The 21,240-nt window shown below is 40.8% G+C and overlaps 1 protein-coding gene across 16 annotated transcripts in view; it reads right to left on the reverse strand.

The window, feature by feature from the left end:
- Nucleotides 1–21,240, reverse strand: part of Nckap5 (NCK-associated protein 5) — a 913,274-nt gene that overhangs the window by 416,492 nt on the left and 475,542 nt on the right. The window contains exon 1 of one of the 16 annotated variants that reach the window (XM_039091168.2): nucleotides 16,598–21,090. The exons of the other annotated variants lie outside the window; for them this stretch is intronic. The gene's annotated coding sequence lies outside the window, so the exon portion shown is untranslated. Of the gene's footprint in view, nucleotides 1–16,597; nucleotides 21,091–21,240 lie in introns of those variants that run through there. 16 annotated transcript variants of the gene reach the window in all.

Below are 21,240 nucleotides of genomic sequence, written 5' to 3' on the forward strand. Positions count from 1 at the left end.
GGAATTACTTCTTCATTACTTAGGTGCATCATGATGTGTGACACTTATCTTCCTGCCTCCCTATGCACTCTCTATCTGTCCCTCCCTCCCCCCTCTCTCTATCCCTCTGTCTCTCTCTCTCACTCTTACACATAGTAATCTATAGTGTTTAGTGAAATCATCTCAAAGCGGACTTGAAAGAGGTAAGAACAGAGTTGAGTCAAGATTTAAATAAGTTGAACCAATTTCTTTCCATCTCCAAGGATAAGATGAACTATGCTTCAGTGACTTTTGCTACCATTGTCCTCTTATCCTTCTCCCACTCCTGCTGGATCTATTCTTAACTACCAGTCCCCTCTAACTTTCATGTCTTTTTGTTTTGCTTATTTTGGGCTACAAACAGTTAAAGTTGCTTTGTGAAAATGGGCTGGGGTTATTCACAGGAGCAAAGTCAAATTCCTGGCAACACCACTGAAGAAAATAGGTCCATCCCCCAGAAGCCATTAACTGTCTATAAAGTCTTAGGGTTAGGGCACCATGAGCCCTTCCTCCATCCATGGCTGAATACTGGCAGGTCCTATCCTGTCCAGTGAGAACAGGTATGCAGCAGCCATGTCATGTTCTGAAGGTCATGTTTCACAGGACTGCCTGCATGTGTCCTCTGGTCCTTACATTCTTTCCACTTCAAACCTTTCTTCAGAGAAACTTGTATCTCTATGTCACGGTTAAATTGGGATGGATAAGAGAGTTTCTTCACACCCCAAGTCACAGAACCAGATGAAGAGCAGAGCTGGCACGCAGAACCTCGCTTTAAATAGTCACAGAGGAAAAACCTATGCAAACCTGGTCTTCCGGGGCTGCCAAAGCTCGTCTTTGTAGTTGTAGAGGAAAATCAAAGGAAAGATGGAGGAAAAGACAGATGAGCTCTCAGAAGCAGATGGAGAGAAAGCTCAACACTGCCTAAAAGCTCCAACGCCGAGACTGAGGCCCTGTCCCTTGTACCTGGTAGCCACTGGGTCAGAATGTCTGCCCTGTGTTGGATCAATCTCTGACCACCCATACACTTCTCCTCTGTGGTCCAAACACCACGAGTGTTGCATGCCCATCGTTCTTTGACACACTTAAATGAAAAAACATGTTCCCCAAGTCAGATCCACTGTGCCAAACACTACTGATATCTGGATGGGCTCGACTTCCTGTAATGAGCTTTAAGGATAAGATGTGAATGCTCTTGGGGGATGGTAGGAGAAGCCAATGGTTATCATTGTCTCATAAAACCCCAGATTCTATAATAGAATTCTAGATTTTTTGAGATAAAGCCTTCAAAATAAATCCAATGATTAATTTTACTCCCCATGATGAAGACAAAAAGTCAAGTATTAGTGTTACTTTGGGCTTTGTTTAACAATGAAGTTGAGAGGCTAGGGAAATGGTTCAGTGTATAAAATACATGCTAAGCAAGGACAAGGACCTGAGTTCCAATTCCCAAGACATGTACTGAGTGCATCAATGTGTATCTACAATCTCAGCTAGGCCACAGTGACGATGAAGTTTAAGGCAATCCCGGGAAGCTCATGACTCAGCTAATCTGGTGGGCATGACAGTGGGCAAGAAGGACACTGTCTCAGAAGAGGGAGATGGTGAGGACAGGCATCTGATGCTGGTCTCTGAACTCCACATGTGTACTGAAGGCAGAATCATGCACACGTGCACACACACACACACACACACACACACACACACAGAGAGAGAGAGAGAGAGAGAGAGAGAGAGAGAGAAGTGAAATAGATAAAACCCTATGAAACTAATGTGCATATAATATTAAACAAGAAAAGTATATTATCTGCACATAGCATGCTGATCCAGGTTTCTACAAAGATTGGCAGTAGAAATGTTGAGCAGTATGTAGAAAAAAAAGTAATAAAGAACCAGGGCCAATGAGATGTCTCAACAGAAAAAGGTGTTTGTCTCTGAGGCAATGGGCAATGGCCTGCATTTGGTCCCTGGGCCACATGTAATGTAAGGAGAGAATTCACTCCCTCAAGTGTTCCTCTGATCTTCCCATGGGCACTGTGACACATTAGCACAAACATACACACATAAATTAATGAAGAGAACAAGACTTATGAATGAAGTAAAAGACGAAATTCTAAAGTAACCACAAATACAAAGACTCAGCCCCACGTTGAAGGACAAACAGTCTATGTCCTTCAAGTCAGTTCCTTGTTTGCTGTGAAAACAACAAAGCAAATCCCACAGGTAGGAACTCACACAATTATTCTAGCTTCCCTTTAGAGGTACTTAAGGATTTGATGTGGTACTTGACTTAACATGGCTTTCATAAAAGGCCTATCAATTTTAATATATATTAAGTTCACTGTGCAAGACACCATTGAAATCTGGATGTTATATGACAACTCCCACTTAATTGTATTTCTAGAGAGATGAATACTTAACAACATTGGATTAACTAAAATGTTCTAGAAAATAATTTCTTCAGTGAATCCATGTTCATAATTAATTTACTTACAAGGTTTAAATAGAAATTGCTACAAACCCAGGAGCTGGGGAGTTTGCACAGTTGATAATGTGCAAACATGTAGAACCGACTTCTGATCCATAGAACAAATCAGACTGGGTGATATGTGTTTGTCTCTTTTTATAAAAGCAGTTTATTTATTGTGTGTGTGTGTGTGTGTGTGTGTGTGTGTGTGTGTGTGTGTGTGTGTGTGTGTGCCACATGTGTGCTGGTATAAGGAAAGATAGAAGAGAATGTCAGATCCATTGGAGCTACCAGCATTTGGCATGTGGCATGTGGGCCACTCGACATGGGTACCAGTGTCTGAATTAGAGTCCTCTGGAAGAGCAACAAGTGTTCTTAAATGTTGAGCCATCTCTCCAGCACAGGGTAATATGCACTTATATTCCCAGCACTGAGGAGGCACAGAAAAGGAGCTCCCTGGGGCTTGATGACTGCCCAGTCTAGTTGAGTGAGTGAGCGCGTGGTTCAGTGAGGGACTGTGTCCTAGAAAATAACATAGAGAATGACAGAGATAAGCATTTAGTGTCCACCTATGGCCTCCACATGCATGAGGACATAGTCATCCGCACACGTATATACACCTGAACACACATGTGCACACGTGCATATGAATATTTTACAGAACTAGAGAAGACTGAGTAAAACTTCCCAGTAAGTCTACTAATGGACTCACCTTGAATAAAACGAGACTGTGTCACCTATGCACTTAGATCTAAGCACAGTGGACACATGAAAGTGTTAGACATACTGCCATTAGCCCTGACTTTCTTTCCACCTTGGAGAAGTAGATGAAGGCCTGACCCAGCTCTTGTGCAAGGCACCGGCTCTACATATGGTTGCTGGGAAGCAGAGCCGGGTTAACGCAGTAGCACCAGAGGGGATCTGAGTGACCCCCGGATAATTAATCACATTGGGAAGTGGCTGGGTTCTGTGAGACACTGCTAAGACACCACTATGGATGGATCCAGAGTCACACCCTTTCTTGGGAACTAGATGGAGACATTCCAAATGTCAACCCTGGGATTTCTAATCAATAATTCTATTGTCAGATCATTTGCAACAAATGTGATTATTTGGCTGGCACTGACGGGGCACTCGATTTATTATTTCTGAGCTGTTTGAAGTCTTACATATATACTGCCAGCATGCATTTATACATGCCAGACTCAGCTGCAGTCTCTTGCTTTGCTTGTTTTTTGTTGTTGCTGCTGCTGCTGTTGTTGTTGTTTTTATTTTGACTGGGCAAGTTCTCGCAGCTTACCGAGGAGGACTTGACCAGATCATAAATCAAGGGGATGCAGTTTCTGACAAGTGAATATGAGTTTCTTTGGAAGCACTGTGTAACAAAGAGCTAAGGAGCCTAGCACAAAGCAGAACCTATCACAGTTCCCCGCCCTTCAGCTGCTGGCTTCTTTGTTCTAGAACACACTCACAAGTGGCAGACTCCTTTGAGAACTTTAATGTACCTTTATTTCTCTTTATTGCCTAGAAAACAGCTCTCAGCTTCGTGTGGCACCTCTCCCACACTGCCTTCCTCGTGTCCAGTGTAAACTGAGAAAAAGGAGCCAAGATCAGTTCTGATTCTTCATCCAAAGATATGTTTTTTTTGTTTTCGATTTGACCAAAAGTAGGGAAACATAATATACCTAATATATATATACATATACATATACATATACATACATATATATATATATATATATATATATATATATATAGTGTGTGTGTGTGGGGGGGGGGTACTGTCGAGATCTGAGAACCAGGACAATACATTTAAGGTTTGCTTTCCTGCAGATTGCTACCACCCAGGCCTGCTTTGTAGTTCTGTTCTCAATGGTCCAGCAGGTACCTCACAAATCAGGAGCAACATGCAGAGACAGCTCACTGAGAAGCCCAAGGGGTTTTGTTCCTTCACAGAGATCCCAAGCAAAGGGAATGCCTTGAAGATGTTGAATCAGCCACTGTTGCAACTCACTCAAGCTTTCTGTTAGCATGAATGGTCATTATCAAGTATAAGGCTATGAGGAAAATATTATCGGTAGATGAAAAAATCAGGGTGCACAGAATTCCGTGACAGTTTATGGTACTGGAACTTACAGCTCTGTTCTCGTGGAAACAGGAGTGATTACAACTTAGTCTTTAACTGTTCTAAGAACTTAACTGTAGGCTTTTGTTCTGCTACAGCTTTGCCCATGCAAAGAAATCTTTCTGAAAGGGTCTTCCAGCAGCATGAGTCACCGAGATGCCAGGAAGAACGCCGAAACTGAAAACAAAATTTTCTCCTAAGTAGATACAGCCACTTTTGCCTGATTATACAGCTGAGAAAACAGATTAGGAGAAACTGTTAAGGACTTTTCTTTTATTGCCACAAAACCATTTCAAAGAAAAGATAAACTCACAGAACTATTACAAATGTTGTAAAACGCCCAAGAAAGCCTGGTAAATAAGGAAGTTTTAGATTACTGCTCACATAAAAATAAGTGTTACTGTCCATCACTGCTCTGGGTGGAATAGGCTCTGTGTGAGGAACTCGAAGAGTCTATAAGGAAAACCGCCGAGGCTGATTCCAATTCAAATTGCACATTGTTTACAAGACAGTTTGCCTTCTAATTTCTCTGAGCCTAGCCTTTCCTAAGTACACTCATAAAACTTCCTCTTTCATTTCAATTTCTACTGGAACTTAAAAGTTTATGGGAGTGAGTGGACTCGTCCTTCTGAGGCTACTTAATCACACTCAGCCTCCCTGGCATCTGCCTGGCATCCGAGTACCCCAAGAGGCTGTGCGAACAATAGCCGTTCTGCACAGCTGCGAACTGGATAACCGTTATCAGGACCACAAACACTCTCGTTTAGACTCATCCTCTCACTGAATGTGGTTTGCTGAAAGTTCCTAGAAGTGTGCTTTTATTTCATGCCACCAGTGTGAGTAGGTAGGTAGGGAACGGTAAATCTGCAATCCAACAGCCATATGCAGGATTTTTTTTTTTAAAGTTCAAATGGCTAAAATTAAAGATGCATTTTTTTTTAAAAAGCCACTTATGCAGTTTCTTTCTGGAGCAGAAACTGTTCTAAGTCATAACCACATAGCAGGACATAAAGGCATAACAGTGAGGGAGAATGATGTGGCCAAAATATTACAGCAGCAACACAATGGTTTCATCACACCCAGAGTCTCCTGACTGTATCTGGGAATTGAGCTCCAGATGCTACCATAGAGACTGTGTCTCACTGGCGTTCTGAGGATGCAGTGACATAACAGGTGACAGTGTGCACACTGCCTCCAGCAGTGTAGCTTATAATTCATGCAAATAGTATAATTTTATTCCTTTTGTATTTGTATTTTGGAGTGTGTGTGTGTGTGTGTGTGTGTGTGTGTGTGTGAATGTGTATGTGAAAGTCAAGTTTTCCTTTTCCAATCATTCTCCTTATCTTCTGAGACAGGGTCTCTCATTGATTGATAGATTAGATTTTTATATGAGTATTGGGAATCCCCAATGCTTTAGAGGCAGGTACTTTTCCAATCGAACCATCCACACAGCCAACCTCTATTCATTACAATATAAGCTGTTAGTAATTTGTTCCCTCAGTGTCCAAATTTGAAAAAAAAATATCAGGAGGCAGTATATGCAAGAACATGTTTTTTTAGTGAGTGAGTGTGTGTGCATGCGCATATATATGTACATATACATATATTCATTTATATGGTTGTTAAAGTAATTAGAACAGAAAGAAGTACAACTGAATGAGAAAAAAGTCATTAGGAATAAAATAAGGGGAATCCAGACTTTTGAAACAGTCACACAGTCAAAGAAAATTTAAGGCATAATTGCCAGTCTGTAGAAGTCACTTAAAAATTATGATCCATGGGGGCTGGAGAGAGATGATTCAGTGATTAAGAATATTTGCTGCTCTTGCAAATGACCTAGTTCAGTTCCAGAACCTATACACTGGGTGGCTCACCAGCACCTGCAATTCCAACTTCAGGGAATCCTGCATCCTGTTCCAGCCTCCACTGGTTCTGAACTCATGAGGGCGCGCGCGCACACACACACACACACACACACACACACACACACACACACACACACACACAGAGTTTTAAATTTTATATTTATTCCTGTCTTAAAAACATCAGGACAGCCACTTTGCAATGATTTGGTGGGAATATAAATACTAAAGTCAGCCTGCTCTGTGAAGAATCTCTCTTCATTTGAAGGAGTACTGTAGTTTTCTAGCATATCCCCCAAGACGGGACCTCAAGTCAGGTATAATACACAAATGTAAAGTTTGACCACTTTTGAGTTAGAAGTTACACTACTAAAAAAGGTCTTCCTAACACCCTAGGCTAAGGTATAAGGTAACAAAAATTAGAATTTTCAAATAGAGGAAAGTAAAGAACATTTTATAAAAACTATTTACTGGATCTCTGATTTGTTATGTTATCTTGTTATAAAGGTTATTTGGAGATATGGTGGCCCAGATACTCCAGGTCTCTATTTTTAATGAGATTGGGCATGTTTGGGGGTAGGAGAGCAATAGGAAATTCTCCAATAAAGATGTCTTAAAGCCACGTGAATTTGCTATACATGAGACAGAACACTCTCTTTCTCCGTCTCCCTTGAAGAATGCAGGGAACTGAAACCCCCAACAGACAGAACCCAGGGTCATATCCCAGCAGGAACATCAGAGCTAGCCTGTGGATGCTTGTGGCTTCCACACGCACTACCCATGGTTCGGGTGCCAAGATAAGCTGTGTCCGAGAAAAACCAACACACGGAGGGGTTGGTTTCAATACACAGGTACATTCACAGTCAAGTGGGAGGCAATCTGCAGGTCACAATGTAAAGATAAATACCCTCCAAGAAGGGCAAGGGTATGCTGAGGTATGTTGGGGGAGCAGTGAAAGCAGGAAGTGTCACACTGAATTCTGGTCGGGGCGAAGCAGTTACTGATTGTTGTATGTATATTCTTTGCAATGAACACACACACACACACACACACACACACACACACACACACACACACACGATGTTATTGGGAAGACCACTATTGAGGTAAACAACAGGATTTGGGTAGAAGATTGTTTGACACAGAAGTGCCCAGCAGAATACTACTTACTGAATAGTACAGTAACTTGAACTTCCTGTTCTTAGTGGATCATTTACCAAGATGGATCCTGGCACTGACGGAATTGGAGGTTCACAAATAAGGGCAAATAAGGGTATGCACAACAAAGAAAGATTCACTCACCATGTGATGATTCAGAGGGATTCTACTGTCTTAAATGTATGATCCTGACCTTATATGACAAGAGGGGAAGTCCCACAGGGGGAGGGTCTGGACAGCACAGCACATCACAGGCCTCGCTAAAGATGTTCATCAGATCTCTGAGGTAGACAATTCATAGGAATGGTGGAGACCAAGGATGCAGAGATGTCTCAGTTAGCAAAATGTTTGTCTTACAAGTGTAGAAACCTGGATTTCCAGAACCAACATGTTAACACTTAGGAATGGCAGCATGCACTTAGAACACTTGGAACCCCAGAACTGAAAAGGGACAGGTGGATCCCTGGAGTTCACTGGTAGGTCAATCTACCCTACTTGCCAAGTTCTGGGCCAGAAAAGACACCTCTCTCCCCCCTCCCTCCCTCCCTCTCTCCCTCTTTCTCTGAACACTAAAACACGATAGAAACAATTTAAGAATGACAGCTGAGGTATTCTTCTGGACTCATAATCTACGTAATCCTCCAAGATACAAACAGACACACACACACACACACACACACACACACACACACACACACACACACAAACACACACACACACACACACGGTGGTGCTGAGCCCAATGGACAATCTAGTGTTCAGGGCTCCTAGGAATATAACAGCATAAGACTTTGCTGCCAACAGAATAAGTGTAAAAGTCCTCCCTGAATCTCCTAAAGCCATTGGACACTCATAAGAAAATAGGCATCCTCCGGGTCTTTCCTTTATGATGTCTGCATTGCTGTGGGCATAAGGAAACAACAAGATGTTTGTGGCATAAACATACTGCAGGACAGGAAGTGGAAGCTTGGGGCCCAAACTTATGTATCCAAACTTCATCTAACAAGGGCATCTGACATCCTTTTCTACAGACAGTCCTCTGACTTCTGCTATCAATGCTAAAGAAATAACAGATGAGTCTGAAAAACTATGAAGGAATTTAGGAGAGTGTAAAAGCTTTTGTTAGTGATGACTGGGCTCCATTCATGACACTACCATCCAGACAGATAAGGACAAATAAGTACCCATAAAGAAGTCATGGTCAGTTTTTTTTTTTTTCAGTAATTTATCTCTTGCACCAAGACATTTGAAAATAACATCACGCCTAAAGATTTCCATAATGTATAGCCAGTGACTGTAGCTCAGTAAGTTTGAGTGCTTGATAAGCATGCACAAACCTCAGGTTTTACTCTTAGCCTTGTATAAACCAGGCATGGTGACATACACTGGAAATCCCTACGCTTGGACGGTGGTGACAAGAGCATGATAGAGTTCAAGGTCATCTTAGCTACTTAGCCAGTTCAAGACCAGCCTGAAATACATGAGACACCACCCACCCACCCACCCACCTACCCATCCATCCATCCATCCATCCATCCATCCATCCATTTTTCTATCTGAATAAGCAAGCAAGTAAAAACAACAAAACCCAAAACAAATAGAAAACACACTTATAGCTTAAGTAAATATGTTCAACTACCAAATAATGTAAATGAATTGACCTATAGCCCACTTACAACGAAAATCCATTTTGATGAAATAGGCAATTAAACAGGCATATGTATATATTAAATTGTTAGAAGGGATTTTTAACATTTTGATATTCAAAACATATTCATACATTAAAGTAGTTTAGCATAAATATTAAACACAGTTTTAGATGAATTTGCAAACATTCTTTACCCATTGATATGCAAGTCTGAAATGAGGAATTCTATGACTTTGCATTATTGTTTCTGTAGGTGGATGCTGAGTATGCACTACGCTGAGTGTTAACTGGGACTTCAGACTTAGGAGCAGCAGTACTGGTTTAGGAAACCATCATTATCTTATGCGGTGTTCCCAATAAAATTAGAATTCTTGAAGTCTTTCTAAAAACACAAGTTTAAGTGAAAAAGAACTTAGTAGCATAGAATGCTTTCAAAAAAAATGTTATTTCTTAATACCTTTCCTAAATGTTCTTCTTCCTTTGGTGTGGTGGGGTGTGTGTGTGTGTGTGTGTGTGTGTGTGTGTGTGTGTGTGTGGTAGGCCAGAAGCTGACATCAGTTCTCTTCTTCCATTGGTCTCCCCTCTATACTTTCAAACAAGGTTTCTCATGGAACCTGAAAACTCATTGTTTCTGCTCGACTGTATAGCCTGAAAACACTTGGGATCTGCCTGTCTTCAGCTGCAATGCCAGGTTTACATATGTGTGATGCTCTGTCTGGCTTTTACATAGGTGCTGGGATCTGAACCCATGTCTACATACATGTTCATTAAGCCTTTTACCAATGGAGAAATCTCCCCAGAATCCCCCCAGCATCTCTTGATTCCGTTTAAGGTACTTATATCTACTTGATCTCTTTCCTAATCTTTTGGATATCATCCTCAGTGAAAATATGCTGACATAAAGAGTTCCATATTCTAGACTCCTCCTTCTGTTTTCTTGTCTCATTCACTTAAGGACCCCATTTCTATTAAGCAATTGATAAAGTCATAACAAGTAGAGCATGGACAGGCTTCACTGAGTGAGTTACCCATCCCCACTACAGGCAGATACTGAACTTTATTCCCAACCTTCTAATTCCTATGTCTACACAGCAAAGAACAGAATCAATAATATCCAAGGAAATCAAGCAATTTCCTTCCCTTCCTATGCACCAGTAAAGCTGCTTTGCCTCTGTAACAGATAACAGCTTGCAATGTAGTTGTTTGAAAGTGACTGCATAAATCATGGAAGAAAAATAAATACATTGTTGATTTCTATGAAGGTAGATAGCAGTTTAAAGTGACATGGAAATAACCCAGTGCCTTTCCCTTACAGATAATACTCAAATATTTGTGAAGTTGAATCACTTAATAAGTATGTACTTGGTTCAGCACACAGTATTTTTCTACTCTCAAGTTACAATTTATGGGGAGACTACAACATGTAAGGCAGGTGTAGAGAAAAGGAAGCACACAGACAGAGGAGTCTCTGAAGTGTCCCCAGGGTTCCCTCACAAAGATGGGCAAGGTCTGATTTAAAAAACTGGAGTTCAACCATTTTGTCAAACACTGACATTGATAATCACATATAGAGTTTGTCAATGTGTAGGAAAAAAAAAGTGTTTCATTTTCTGTGCGAACTTGAGGCTCTCCTCTTCTAAAGGGCGGTCTAAGAACACTGTCTTCTTACTTCATGAAAAATGGTGTTTGAACCTTCAGGCTGTGAAGAGAATTAGCCTGTAAGGATAATAAATGGAAACTAAAGACAGAAAGTAAATTAAAAGAGGATCTATGGCTAATGAGATATGTCAGGACATCAGATCCTTCTCGCCCAAACTGTTACACAACTTTCCAGAAGTCCTGGTTGCTAGGAGAGAATCTGAGCCCCTACTCCCCAGGGAAAGTCTACTTGGCCTCCGGTCCATCTGACTCCAGAGATGGAAAGAGACAGATTTCCCCATGCACCGTCTCTCCAGGTCACCTAATACCAGCTTTTCAGTTTCAAGTTTTTTTTTTTAAAGGGGAACAAACTCTTACCAGAATCCTTAGGGTAACTACCACATCACTAACACAAAACAACAGACAACAACTGGTATCTTCACTCAATGCTATTGTAGACCTTAGAATGATAAACCCATAAACCAAAACACACATAAACATTAGAGTATAGTTTGTTCCCCTCCTCCTCTGATGTATATGTGTGTGTGTGTATGTGTGTGTGTGTGTGTGTGTGTGTGCCTGAATACACACTTACTTTTTCACATACAACTTCTTTTATGGATTAAGGCAAAAATTATTTTATACTATACAGAGAAATATACATGTTTTGCATACATATTAGGTGGCATATAAATAGATGATAGATGGATAGATAGATAAATAGATAGATAAGGAGAGAGATAAAAATAGAAGCAGCAGATAGCAAAGCATCATCAAATAGTGAGTTTATTATATGCAGCAGAGAGGGCTGGAACAGCCTAACTGAGAGAGCAAAGGGAGTGTCATGAGACCAGGGCTTCTCACACGCAGCATGAATCAGCTAGGGAAGTTGATGCTTCTGCTTGAGTTTTTCATTGAGTTTCTTTAATGGATTCCTACTTGAGGGTTCCAAGGGGGTCATTTTTATGTTACAAAAAAACCCAAACCAAACAAAACAAACAAACAAACAAACAAACAAAAAAAAACAGTGACCTGGGCTGGAAATGGTTTACCTTCTAGCTGTTCTCATGAACAGAGTTTTTAACACGCCCCCCCCCCCCCCGGCAGCTTGCCGTTTTTTTCTCTTCACATTATAGAGCCAGAGGCCCAGTCTAACTCAGGACAGAAGATTTGGAGGACACTTGAAGTAAACATTCTTGAGACAAGGGGATGTGTCCTCATCCCTGAGTACAGCTTTAACAAACATGAGCAGCATAGGACAATTTATCAATATTGTATGTATTTTATACACACAAAATACATCTCTATTTTTTATAAAACATATTTTATAGTATGCAAAGATACTATATAGATACATCTCATTCTAAAAATGTCAATTTTAGAAATTATATATCCTGCAGCAGGCACACTTTGCTAATCTTAATAATTCAGTAGTGCATGAAAGGTCACCCTAGCTAATTATAATTCTAAAAGAGTCAATCACATATCCATCAGTTACTGCAAGGCAAACTAATGGAATGGATTTCAGCATGCAAAAGACAAGAGATGATATAAAAGAAGCCAAGAAAGACAACTATTCAATTCCAGGAAATTTCAGCTGTCCACCAATCACACTGGCAGTGAGCAAAAGATACCTGATCTTGGTTGGGGAACAGAAAAATTTAAGCTGTAATGATATAATAGAAGTAAGTAGGAAAATCAAAGACCTACATAGGATTATAGACTCTCTGCTTTCACTAGTGGATCTCTATAAAGAAACTTTCCTTCTTCATATTCTATCATTTATTGCTCTATCTGTCTGTCCAGCTATCCATCTACCAATCCATCCATATAGGTATTTATCTATTTCCATCCATCCATCTACCTATCTCGTGTGTGTGTGTGTGTGTGTGTGTGTGTGTGTGTGTGTGTGTGTGTGTATTACTTGCACATGTGGAGGCCAGGAGTCAGACTTGGCTGTTGTTTCTTAGGAGGCTGTCCATCTTGCATGTTTGAGACAGTGTCTCACTAGCCTGGAGCTTTCCAGAAAGGCTCTACATGTAGCTAGTGAGCTCGAGAGTCTCCTGCCTCCACCGTCCCAGGACTGGTATTACAAGTATGTACTATGATACATGGCGTCTATGTTGGCTCTGGATCAAACATAGGTCCTCCTGGTTGAAGAGCTAGCACTTTACTAATTAAGTCATCTCCATCAACACCTGCCACCATCTTTGATAGCCACCGGACCTCAACAGAAGCCATGGGAAATGCTCAAGGCTCTTAGTCTCTCAGGTAAGATGCTGTCAGGCCTTTGCTTCTTCAGACTCAGTTTTCTTACATGGAAACAGAACAGGACCCTAGTGTAAATCATCTTAAACTAACTTCAGATGAGTATGTACATTCAACAAGATGTGCCACTATCATCCAGGATATACATCCTTCGGAAAGCAGGAAATTAGAATTGAGAGCAGCCACAGACAGAATAGTACCATCAACAACTGCAGAGGCTCAAATTCCACCTCTATCACATACAATAGGACGTGTATTAAATGATCTCAGGTGGTGTCCACTATAAATGAGCTGTAGTCCCTGTTATTGGGCCCTTTCTTTTAGGGTGAATGGTTTACCCTCCCTTAGGAATACTCTGTGCTGTCCCAGCCATCTAGAGTTTTGATTCCTTCTGATTCTCCCTCTTCTTCCTGGTTTTGCTCTTCTCTCCTAACTTCTCACTCTTCCCACAATGCACTGGACTAGATCTCCTCCATACCCCCATCTTAGATGCTCTTCCTCTGTCCCTAACTGTTAGCAAGTTTTGATTGCCACTTCACCCTCAGGGCTGGCCCAAAGACCATGTCTTATAAGGATTGTATGCTCACTGGACATACGTTCCTTTATCAAATCTTACTCACTACAATATGGACACATCGCTCTCCCTTTTCTATATGTGATACTCAAAGGAACAATGAAACCATAAAGGAAAGATTCAAGGATCACACAATTAGGAAAGCAAGATCTAGCATTTGAACCACAATCTGTTTAAAATATCTTTTTAGAAAAATCAATCTTTCCCACCCAAAGTATGTGTGAGAGACAGAGAGAGAGAAAAAGATAGAAATAGATGGAGATTATATCTATATCTATATCTTTATCTATACCATCTATATCTATATCTATCTATGTATATTTAGAGAGAGAGAGAGAGTATGTGAGAGAGAGAGAGTACACAAGCATGTGTGCACAAAAACATGAGTGACACTGCACATGTGTGACTTAGATGACAACCTTGGATGTTGGTCTTACTCTTCTACCTTGTTGGAGAGAAGGCCTATTTCCAATCACTGTGCTGTGTGCCAGGACACCTTAGAAACACTGGTACTAGAGACAGACACAACCACATTCAGCTTTATTTATGCGTGCTGGTCCTAGTACTTGAGAACTCAGGTTCTAGTACTTCCTCTGGAAGGACATCACCTACTGAGCCATGACCCCAATCTCTAAATCTATTTGAATCCATAACTTTATCCTATGTGCACCTTATACAGAGATTTGGCATACTGTAGACTGGGTGAGAGAATTGTGTACAGAAAGCCCATCAGCATCCAGGATGGCAAATGATATTACCAAGAATAAAGGAATCATCAGTGTGGATTTTCATAGAGATGTGTAAACTAAATAGTATCTAGAGAACAGTTATCCTCAGGGTTGACCTGGACAAGCAGCACCAGTCTCAGCTGCAGGCTGGTTAGAAGTATAATCAGAAGCTCTTCGGTTGTGTCTGGTAGACTGTTCAAGTGTCCACCAGTTAACTCTGATTGACACACATTGACCAACAGGTGCTCACTTCCATGCAACATACAATCATACAGCATACATATACATACAATATTCCCATACAAGCATGACCAGCGGAGGAGATGGGATATCTGGTACAGTCCCTTTGATATTACAATTCTGTAATTTTACCCTCTTGATCATAAGCTAATGATTTAGTCAAGCTCTGACAGAAGGCTTAAGTACAATTAAATATACTTGGCACCTAGTAATTTTTTTGAAATGTGTTATTAATTATTATAAATAGAAACCTTAAAAGTGGAGTTTTGTTTTTTAAGTCCTAACAAGATTGGTCATTTTAAATTATCAGATAATTAATCATTTGCAATGAGACCGATTTTATTTTACTACTTAATATTAGTGAAGTATGTGCCATGACTTTTCTAGAAAATAACACGTATACCATATTAGCCATGTTCCTACTCATGAGTCTATCACAGTTAAAAACATACTAATAAAAACCCAGCATAGCCATGATATTTCAAATACAAATTTTTCTTTGTAAAACAAACGTTTCTTTAGAAATTAAACTATGAAGGTCGTCTTGAAAAGCAATGATATCTATAGAATTTTATGAATCATAAAAAGTATTATAGGAATAGAAAAAGAAACTTCAAAATACATATTTTTGAAAAAAAGTCATGGGGGATCCATGTTGTAAGTAAAAGATACAGCTCAGTTGGTAGAGAACTTGCCCAGAATACACAAAGCCCTGGGTCCTGCACTAACCAAGCATGATGAAGTATTATAGTAGTTGCAACACGTAGGAGACAAGGGGCAGGCAGACCATCAGGTAATGTCTCAGCTATAACAGGTGGCTACATGAACCCTGTCTCCAAAAGTTAAAGATAGAATAAACACACTTATTACAGTATCACGGACAATCTCTATCTTACTTATTACAATAAAACATGTACCAGGATGCACCTGGCCCTTTTAGAAAATTTCTAAAAGCAAAACTAGGAGGTAGATTCATGGGTCGGGGAGGGGCAAGACTCAACGACTGTCTCATGAGGTGAATCAAGTAGGGAGAGTTAACATCTGACTTTGTAGCAGTAGCCAGAAAACAGGACATTGGCAGCTTGCAAGTATAAAAAAGACCCAAGTTCAAGATTTTCAAATAATTCAAAAGGAAGGGAGTAAAAGAAAGAGACAAACAAGTAAAAGGGAAGAAAAAGCTACAAAAATAATACAATAAGATAAAATGGAAGAACTATATCTACATGCCAATAATTACATTCGGGTAATTCATATAAGTTGAACAATGAGAAACAGAGATTGGCCGGCACTGTAGAAAGTGTAAGACACAATTGGGACAGTTATAAATAGAATGGTAAAACAGAAAACAGTTTGGAAAATACATAGTGCAAAACATTAATTGAAAGAAAGCTTGCCAAAGCATACCTTGTTAGAATGATAGAATTACTTCCTGTATTCTAACTATACAATGTAGTGTTTATAAACTTACATATTTATCAATAGGGTTCTCTATATGAAAAGTAAACTGTATCTATATTAATTTAAAGCCAAAGTATTTGCATTTTCTTTTTATATTTATCTATATTTCACATGCTGTGTAATCCAAAGCATATGTTCTCTTTCGTTGTGGTTCTAGGGATAGAATTCAAGGCCTTCTATCTGACAGGTAAGTACTCTACCACAGAGCTATATTCCCAGCCCCATCCCAAAGTGTAACCTTTTTAAATGAATGTTTGAATAATCACATGATGACCCACTCTACAAAATGGAATAAAGTATTTATTTTAAATGTAAAGTTTAATATAAGTGTCTCAGTCAGTGTTCTGTTGCAGTTAAGAGACATCAGGCCCACAGCAACTTCTATAAATGAAAGCATTTAATTGGAGCTTGCTTACAGTTTTAGAATCTAGGTCCATTGTCACCAGAGCAGGGAGCATCTTGGCATGCAGGCAGACACAGTGCTGGAGAAACAGCTGAGAGTTCTCCATCCAAATCCACGGGCACAAACCACAAAGTCCACTCCCAGTGACAGGCTTTCTCCAACAAACCACACCTCCCAGTCTCTCTTAAGTAATGCCACTCTCTGATGACCAAGCATTCAAATACACGAGCCTTTGGGGCCACTCTTATTCAAGCCACCACAGTAAGTCTATCCACGATGAGGAGACCGTTCAGCTAGTTTGAAGAGACGAGAGAGCACGAAGATTTATGCAAATTACAGGATGCTTTTGCACAACCTTGCTAAGGAGAGTAAAGGATGGTGGTTCCATATTCCGTGCGGTAACCACACGTATAGCTGGGGGTTCCTGAGCGTCTCAGTGTCCCTGGATTACACTCTTCCTCTACCTATTAGACTTTAGGATATAACAGCTACTATCCACACAGTTATAGCCGTCAGTTCTAGCATTTGCAGGTTGGGGGGTGAGGGAAGAGATGTGAAGAAAGAATAAAAAGGTGTCAGAAAAATGGAAAGAAGCCACTGAAGACCTTGGAAGATGCAGGAACAATTCCCATCCTACATCGCACTGAGCACTTCTCTATTCAAAGGATGCTGGGAAATTTAGTCTTCTCAAAAGTGCACGCATTGTTATTCTCAGCTATTCGGGCCGTTTTAAGTTAGGGGAAGAAAAGAATGAATATGTGTTGTGCAGGCAAATAGCACTCTGGTTGGTTTGACAACTAGCCACAAATTTTGGTGTTGGCTTCTGGGAGAATTTTATTGTGGCAAAGCAATTCCAGTCAGTGAAATTCAACATGAAAAAGAAAATGGAGAACAATAATCAGATTCTTGTGTTTGTAGAACCAGGGATGTATCTGCAATGCCCTATGTTCTAGTATATGACAGTTATTATAAACACAGTTGTTTGAATATATCCTGACAGGCACTCTGTGTCTCAAAATTGTAGAACCGTCTTGTGATTCTGTTCCAAGATTAATGTGTTGAACCGAGTCCAACTGGAATCAGAGCGGATGCCTCTGCTGCTACTTGGAGCGGTGAAGGGAAGCAGAAAGACACGGGTTCTCAGGCTCTGACTCACTTCTGGGGAGGATTTTGTTTGCTGACCTTCTTCCAGAAACTTGGATGGTAAGAGTGAGAAAAGGTCATTTTACAGCTTCACACAGTCCAGATGGTGACTCTTCATACAGAATCGCCTTCTGGTAGAAGCTAGAAAAAGAGTTCTCACTGCCTACATCTTTTACCATTTTGTTTCTGGCCAACGTAAAAGAAAGCTCTGTTTTGAGGACAAAATGTTTGCCTGTAGTATGAGGGTATCCGTGCAAACATGGGAGAACAGCGGGAGGCTGAAGTTGGGAGGAAGAGAGTGCCAAGACGTACCAGCTGTTAGAATACGCATGCGCTCTTCATCGTGTCCTACTGGTGCTAGACCACAATGGCACTAATAAACGCTACAGTGAGAGTAGAGGCTGGACTTAACCAGAAGAGTGGGGGATCTGGATGACACAGTCCAGAGCACTAAGAGACATGTATAAGAAGGCTTTCAAGTAGATATCAACTGACATGTGATTCTATAATAGATGTGATAATCAGATAAGAGGATGACAGGCCTGAGGATGGGCAATAGCAAGCTGGCTGGCCCCTCCAAAGACTCCAGGGATACATGTGAGCCACTCCTGTTACGGGTTGTACCCCTGTTTCTAATGTCAACGACTGAATTAGAAGGGAAAGCTGATCACTTCATAGACAAGCAACTAAACAGGAGAGAGCTAAGACTGCAGCTCCACCTTAGCGGCTGGGACAGACTTAACTCTCTGCCAAAGGAAAACCTCAAGCTGATCCTAGAAATGTGAGCACGGACATGAGCATGGATGTGAGCACGGATGTGAGGACGGACAGACTGGTAAAATGAAAGACACCCGAGGCACAAGCTCTGATGGTGCTGATGCTGGCAACATGACAAACAGCTGGCAGATAGGCAAGGTCAAAGCCGGAGGCAGACACAGATGGGGATCTGGGCTTCGGCTTCTCCTGAGTAGGTGGGTACCTCATGAACAGTGCATCATTTTGGGTCTAGGTGGGCCACCTGTGGACTGGCAGGTGATTATACAATCTCAAACCTCCACCAGGGTTCCTCCAGTTTCTGCCACTGTCATATGAGGAAAGCCTGGACAGAAGAGATTCGATGGATTTTTTTTCCTCTATTGAAATCACCTCCCATTTGGTACTTTACCTTTCCTTAATTTTTCACTTTGCTGTAAAAATTATTAAGAATTATTCCCCCATCCCTGTTCCCACTTTGCACATGTTGACGAGAGTCAATGTCACTAACATTTTTAGCATTACACACAGAATTTGGAGTTGCTAGCCCTAGTCAATCTTTGATGGCTTTTAGTGTTTCTTACCTTATATATTTGGACCATGTACAACTGGACTACGAGAAGACTCGCTGCTCTTGAAAACTTGGGAGCAATTTTCTACATTTCAGAATACTAAATATCAGTAATATTTAAGACATAGAATGGCTTGTCTAAGAATTAGACACAGAACTTGAGACCAATTCTCATGACTGGCAGGGCAAGACATTCTCACATTCTCCACTCTCAATCAAAGGATTATGTAAAAGTAAAAGTAAACCCCAGACAAAACAAGCAAACAGGACTCTCTCCAGTGATAATGAAGAACACCGAAAGGTGAAGTAAACAGTTAAGGGTTGCCCCCACCCCCATCCCTCTCCAGTTAGTCTCAGTATTGTGGGCTCAGGTTCCTATCTATAAAGTAAGAGGACTGTCTTAGACTAGAGAGGCTGGTTTGAATGCAAACATTGACAGAACTCTTTCTGAACCCTATTAGTTCGGATCCTGATTTGGATTCTGTAGTTCTTTCCTCCAAAGTGAAGCACTCCATCCCAGAAGGAAGCTTGTCAAGTCCTAGGAAATAAAGTTAACTTGGAAGGCTCTGAAAAATCCTGAAAGTTACCGGACTTACAAGGCTCTTCCCCATGACCATCCAACCAGGAATGAAATTGCTGAGAAGAGAAGACTCCCAGGGGTTGAACTGCCTGCAAGTCACGTAGGGCAGTACACTGATAGAGATATCAAGAGTCTTAACCCATGGGGAGGTGGGCATTTGGTGAAGCAGCTGTCTTTGAGCCATGCAGGCTCCTCTAACCACTCATTCAAGCTCCTGAAAAATGACTATTCACCCTTCCTCCTGTAGGGAAGGCCTTACTCCGGTTCTAGCAGAAAAACCCTCCTTCACCCATGTCCCTTCAGGTTAGCACTCATTCACGATCGAGTGAGTAATCTTTAACCTATGTTCCTGTAGGTTACCCCTTACCTGTGCTCATGTCAGTAACCCTTCCCCCATGCTCTTGTAAATAACCATAATAAAGTCACTGGTTGACTAAAGGAAACTGAGCTGACATCCTTCTTTGGTTTGTCACCAGTGCCCTGTAGGAGGTGAGTAGACCTGCTCCCATTTTCCACAGAAAGACATAATACAGCATTGGGTTTTTCCCTTCTTTTCTCCTTGAACTGAGCAAGTTTTTAGACGAAAAAAGCCCTAACAGTAGGAACAAACTGACAAGGGATTTATTCAACAAAGTGGTTTCCACAGGCTATGCTAGACTCGTTCAGATGCAGTTCAATACTCAGTCTCTTCCACATCTATATCTTTTGTCCTACGCAATGATAATTGATGGTCAGCATCACAGCCCCGAGGTCCAGCAACTCACTGACTCATCAGAGGGAGATGCAATTATGTTCATAGGGCCAGATGGACTATGGCAGCAAAGGGGACTTGGAAATTGAGGAGGGTTGAAACTAAAGATTTTCTGATTAACTCTTAGTGAGCCAATTTAAGAGGAAGAGATTTCATTGTGTATAATGTTCTAGTTGATAGGGAAAGTCTTAATAGTTGAATGTATGTACATTAAGGTGCATAGACATTCAAGGCTTCTGGGGAGATGGTTCAGTTGGTAAAGTGCTTGCCATACAGGTATGAGGACCTGAGTTTGATACTTAGAATCATGTATTTGTTTGTTTGTTTGTTCGTTTAAATCACTATTATGCATTTGCAATACTAGTACTGGCAGTATGGAGATATGGGAATGACTGGGGCTCCCTGGCCCACTAGATTATGAGTTCCAGGCCAGCAAAAGTCCCTGTTTCAAGTGTTTCAAGATAACAAGGTGGAGAGCACCTGAGGAATAACAGTGAAGGTACCTACATGCACAAACACATTTTGTGCCTAACCCTGCCACACATACATGCAAAACACACACACACACACACACACACACACACACACACACACACACACCTTATCTGACATTTAACAGTAAGTTCATCTTTAGCATTTTTATTGCATTTAAAAAATTTATTTAACACTTAGGACTGAGTACAGTGAAGTACAATGCCTACTTTCAAGAAGTATAAGATATAAATATATTCTCAAAGTCAAAGACATACAGAGTTAGTGAGAAGGGCATTGTAACATCTGGAATCATGTCCTATAATAAGAAGTGTTAAGTACGGAAGGATTTCCTAGGAGCATTGAGGAGCACAGGACTGGAAATAT

This window comes from Rattus norvegicus, chromosome 13, assembly GCF_036323735.1.
Source record: "Rattus norvegicus strain BN/NHsdMcwi chromosome 13, GRCr8, whole genome shotgun sequence".
Classification (NCBI taxonomy): Eukaryota; Metazoa; Chordata; class Mammalia; order Rodentia; family Muridae; genus Rattus; species Rattus norvegicus.